This window comes from Diadema setosum, chromosome 4 (genome assembly GCF_964275005.1).
Source record: "Diadema setosum chromosome 4, eeDiaSeto1, whole genome shotgun sequence".
Lineage (NCBI taxonomy): Eukaryota > Metazoa > Echinodermata > Echinoidea > Diadematoida > Diadematidae > Diadema > Diadema setosum.
Window position 1 is genome coordinate 38,254,376 of NC_092688.1, and position 5,869 is coordinate 38,260,244.

Sequence of the window (5,869 nt, forward strand, 5' to 3'; positions counted from 1 at the left end):
TGCAAAATGTAAGATACGAGAATCGTTCTCTTTTGTTCATCACAAAATAATACGTACAAATGTAGTGACTGACGGGTGCCCATTAAATAGACATTTCTAGCACTTTTACGTCACTCTTTCAATGTGTCTCGCAGATTAAAGAACCACTTGCCGGAGCTGCAAGTCTCGAATGAGTAAATGTAATTCTTATCAGAGAAAAGCTTTTTTACAATATCCCAACAAAGATCCCATTCTACGTCTATCCGAATGTTGTGCAAACTGTTTAAAAGGTAATGTACAATTAAGTAAGAGTCAGAAGAAGGCATTATCGTGTTGGGTGACAAACACAATGATCATACAGCTCTAAAATCAATGTTAGTCCAGAGAGGAAGCTTTCTCACATCTCTGCTGGGACCCATTTTGTCCACGTTATTAAGGTGATGTATTTAAAGGGCGGGTCTTTTAGGGTGAACATTGGGGCTACAAAGACTCTATACAGGTCCACTAACACGATTTCGACATTTTTAGATTTTAAAAAGTAACCAGTAGTCAGAAATCGCTCTAAAACCACCCAAATGTGGGAACGCCCCCTAAAATTGTCCGCTGATTGGCTAGTGCGATTTGACGTACCAACAGGAAGCCCCCCGCGAAGGCAAGAAGTTCTCACCATTGCCCTAGCGTGTCAATGATAGATAGATTTTCTACTTTTGAATCACAAAATACACAATTTTTGCAAGTAGCACATCCCAAGAAAGGATTTAAATATGTTGTTTATATATTCCAGAAGCGACTTAATGGCGACTCGGACATTTTTCAAGTATTTTACCTATAATAATTTGTCATTTCGGATCATGTTTACATTTTGGAAAAAACTAAACATTTCCTTCAGGAAACAAGACAAGTAGGCGTGTGTGACAGCGTCTTAACTGCTGAATGTACATTGCAACTGGTGAGTGCGTGTGCAGGTCGTAACGACATATTGTTACGGGACACTGGTTAACAGTCTAAATTTATATCGATATCTCGATCCAAGGTAGGTAGATGTTAGAATGTTATATCGATCGTGAGTATCTTATAGCGCTAGCGCTCGCCTCAGCTTAGCTCTAGCTAGCAGCTCTGTCGCTGACCTGTGTAGCTGTAGTTCTAAAATACGTGTGAATAAATGATGGATTCAGACGACGAGATCGAGTCGCCCATTTCATGCCCCGCTACCGTTTCGAGTGAGTCAGAGAGGGAGTCAGAGTCGGATGTCGAGCGAGATGGTGAGGACGAAGATCCCCGATCAAGCAGGAGAAGCAGCCGTTGGCGTTGGTCGGCCTCAACAGCGATTGGGTTTACTCCCGTATAGTATGAACCAGACGCTGCACCTCCCGCCCCCGGAGCAGTCGGCGGTGAGGAAGCTCAGGGGACGGGGTGATGACAACGAGCCCGCAAGATTGGGGAATAACAATTGGTAATTATCTACTTGAGAGTCTATATTCTATATAACCTTAGTAACAGTAGTAGTAGTAATAACAGTAGTATATCTGTATAGGCCAGAAAAAAGTATAAGTCACAAATGTTGGAAGTACAAAACTGCTGCTTGTAAGTTGTAATAATACTCTAGACTCTCTACAATGTACAGGTTTTTACCAATGCCACAGTTAGTTACTGCTTATTGACTTACTGCTATTTGGAATGTGTGGACAAGACAGTAAAGTCACTAAAGACTAAAGTACTGAAGAGGCTGGTGTAGATGTAAATCTCTGTGGCAATAGTTGGCATGTTGAACTTGAAGGATTGGTCTCAATTTATCATTGTGTGGCAGCTCAGTACTACATGACTAAAACTAATTAAGTTACACAACAAGTAAACCTGAATTTACCTGTATTTCTTTCTTCAGGTGCCAATGTGGGAACTGTGTGCCAATGCCTACAACACGGGAGTCATTGTGCTGTCACAAGGCTGACCCGGTCTTAGAGGAGGTCGAGCAGTACAACGACCGGCCGACATGCAGATGCTCAAATAAACTGTATAACAGCACACCCAGGATTTTCCACCGTTTGCCTTGGTGAATGGGTGTTGGAAGCTGCTTATCACCAATATGCTCAACAGTATGGAGAAGGTGCCAGAACCAAAACGGATGCCACAGATAATGAGTGAGTTTGTTTGTCAAATTTTTCAATTTTTCTTCTGAAATAATGCAAATTTGCCATTTTTTATTCCCTTGACAATATGCTGTTTATACTGCCAATTTGCAATTGCACCCATCAAAAGAATGCAATATCTAATTCACCATGTGTGATTTCAGTCCTGCACTCCAGTAATTTATTCAAATATATCGGACCTGTCTTCGTAGATAATGCAAAAGTACATGTAGCCTTGTAGGATATATTTGTATAATCTTTTCATTTTTTATTTCTTGAGTGCATAGGGACATTATCACTTTGTGTTATGCGCTGTATAAGCACTGTCAATTATTACACTATTATTATTGTTATTATTATTATTATTATTATTATTATTATTATTATTTTATGCTGCCATTATACAGTTGTACCAGGTACCCAAAATAATGACTACCATACTCCATGGGTCCCATTCACATTGTCTAATTTAAATCCTATTCTCAAGATAAATTTCTAGATGAACACATGATGTCATATAAAAGGATTATCAAATTTTACTCCTTTTGCATTCCATTTCGTTTCACTTTTGTTTCTATATCAGGTGATCAAGACATGTTGCATACACTGGCAACTGGTGAGATGATGCTGGAAATTTGTGGGCCAAAATGTGAGAGTCCTACTGCCATCGTCTGCTGTGAGGAAAATGTGATAAACTTATCCATCAGAAAGAGTGACATGTTTTCATTTTGCATAGGCTGTAATAAGACTGTATATGCAGCACTGATATTGGGTGTAGAATGTGACTTGTCACATTGCGATCTGCTTAACGGGAACATGGTTGTAGAAATGCATCAGATAAGTTTGTACATTGCGAAAGTCACATGCATACTTTGTCAGACACCTTGTCCATTATGTGGTCATACTGATGATATGCAGCTTCCAACACCCACTCATCAAGGCACACAACTGGGAAACATGCTGTTGGACTTCAGCCTCTCTGTACAAATGATCATGTATTATTTTGTTGTAATTTATTGATGCATGTTCAGTGGAACCACAATATTATAAGCACTGATATGACAAACTGTAGTAATAACAAGATCTTATATATAGGGGTGATATCTCTGGTCCCATTGACCCTCATTATAACAAGGTTCGGCTGCATGTCAAATGCACTCTTGTCTCAATTCTTACTCTTGCTATGCTCTCCCTCTCTCTTTTGTAATGTAGGCCTACTGCATGTTTTAGCAATTGGAAAATCACACTTTCACAACCATACAAGTGAAGATAATTTTGATTGTGTAGAATTGACACGTTGAACAGCTATGTTGTCAGTCATGGTCAGAAGAAATAGATAATGATCTGATACAATTAAGATACTGTGGCCTTTCCGGCAATAGCTTCACAGCCTCTATTTAGAGAACAGGACCAAGTCTAGTTACGAACTCATTGAACTGGAATGTAACTGGCTCATATAGTAATGTTCTGTCATGAACCAGTATACATTTGTCAAACATTCCTTCCAGCTGATTACACTAATTATATTTTGTGAGCAAATGGAAAAAAAAAAGTGTGTTGTGTTTTCTATACATACATTTGTAGTTGTAGTAATACAGTACATGTACCGGTAGTGTAAATTGGTTATCCTTATATACAAAAAGAAATGGATTAGCTTCATACAGACCCATGGAAATGCAAAAACATACACATATACACACACCCTCAGTACACTGATGCATATCCAGGCCTGGCATATCAGATACAAACATGCACAAACACACACCAACATCAGACACACATAGGACTAATATATCATTGATATATTTGCCCTATGTTTGTCTGATGCCCCCTTCATAGAATGGATAGATATATCCCCTCATAGATATGCACATACAATGTATTTAAGTAAGATTTCTATGGAATTGTACATCTAGCTGTATGCAATTTGATATTGGTGGGAGTGTTCCAATGATGCCTGATTGAAAGTATTTGTGGGTATGTATGTAGTATGGCAAAGGGTGTGTGTGTGTGTGTGTGTGTGTGTTGATGTGTGTATAGATAGGAGACTAAAGAAAATTAGTCACAGGGAATGAGGAAAAGATGGGGGAGTGTACTTACAGGAATGAGATTGTAAAACCCTACCAGTGTGTTATCTCCATATCCTAATGTTGGAACAAAATGGGATTTATTCCACTGGAACAATGACAGCTGATCAGTCAAGCATGCATGAGAGACATCCACATTTGAAATCAAATCAGCCCAGAAGAGTTATCTTTTGCACATATATGTACATACTGTATATTTCATATCAATACTATGAGACATTCTCATGTAACATTAAATCAAAAGCTTTGTGATTTTTTTCCTCATACATAAATCTTATCAGTGACATTACAGAACTCAAATTCAGGATAACATAATACATGTGTTGCACGTGTAAATATACAAAACAGTACAGGTGAGTGATGTTATTCAATCTTTCACACAATATTTTAAAATGTGTAAAAATGTGTGAATGTATATGTGAGCATATGTGCATGTGGGTGTTTGCTTGTGTGCACGTTTTCAAAAGTACCTCTGCATGCAGATGTGATATGAATGATTATGAATGTCTGAGTCCCAGTCATAGCAAGATCAATTCATACCAAATTTTCTTAAACTGAGTGACCTTGAAACTGTTCTTTCATAAAGAGACCTGACACCATATTCATAAAAAAACAATGCTTATTTAACTTTTAATGCTTGACTTCAATGATTATGTATGGAGAACCATTATAGAAATCAACAGAATAATTCCCCAACTAGACTTAGCATTGCATTATGAATTTGGTCCCCCCCCCCCCCCCTTGTGGAGGCATTCCAAGTCTCAGAACTTGAGTAACAGGGCCCCAGTCTGCTTCAACATGTCAGATGAAGATTATATAAAATGCTAATGCCTTACAGACACACATCTTGTGCTCCTTTTTCATAAATTTGTGAATCATATACCAAGAGTAAATTATTGCATTCCTTCCCAAAACTACAATATTTTTCTCCATCTCTTTTTGAGTGTGTTGTGTTCTATAATGCATACACATTTTATTCTAAATTACCTTGTCAAAGATATTAATATTTGATCATAAGAGTGAGCTCTAATCTTAACAGCAAACATTCAATGGTAAAATCATAGTGTGGGACAGCATTCATGTAGAAATCTTCTAAACTTACCATTACAACACTGAATATCTCTAGAGAATTGTGTTAGCATGCAAGCTCATCTGTCCATAAAAATGGCCATGTATGCTTCAAACATCAACAAAAAAAAATACAGTTTTCCTTTTGTATCCACATGACTGTTGTATTGTAAATGAATTGTGATTTTGCTATTAAAAGGACAATATTCAACTGGCAAATAAATGATCTTTGAAACACTATATCAAATTGGCATCATATTGTTTGTGATGAAATGCAACATACACGTTATACAGACACAATACAACAGTGATCACTCATGAATAGAAGGTATAAGAATGCAGGGTATGTGTAACAAAATTTTGAGTGTTTGTATCTACCATCTGACATAAGAACAGATGAAAATAGTCTTCTGAAACATCATTCCGCAACAATTAAACACTATTTGCACAGTATCAAGTATTGAATACATTGTATGAACTTCAATCTCAATTGCAAGGATTCCTGAACCCATCAGATCATTTGTCAGACTGTGCAAATTGTCTCCTTTGATGTTCAATAACTTCCTCCCTTGGATGATACTCAAAGGCATTCACAAGGGGAGGCGTTGA

At 37.6% G+C, this 5,869-nt stretch overlaps 1 pseudogene; it reads left to right on the top strand.

Annotated features, from left to right (window-relative positions):
* Positions 1-1,141: 1,141 nt before the first annotated feature.
* LOC140227846 (uncharacterized) lies at positions 1,142-2,121 on the top strand (annotated as a pseudogene).
* Positions 2,122-5,869: the final 3,748 nt, after the last annotated feature.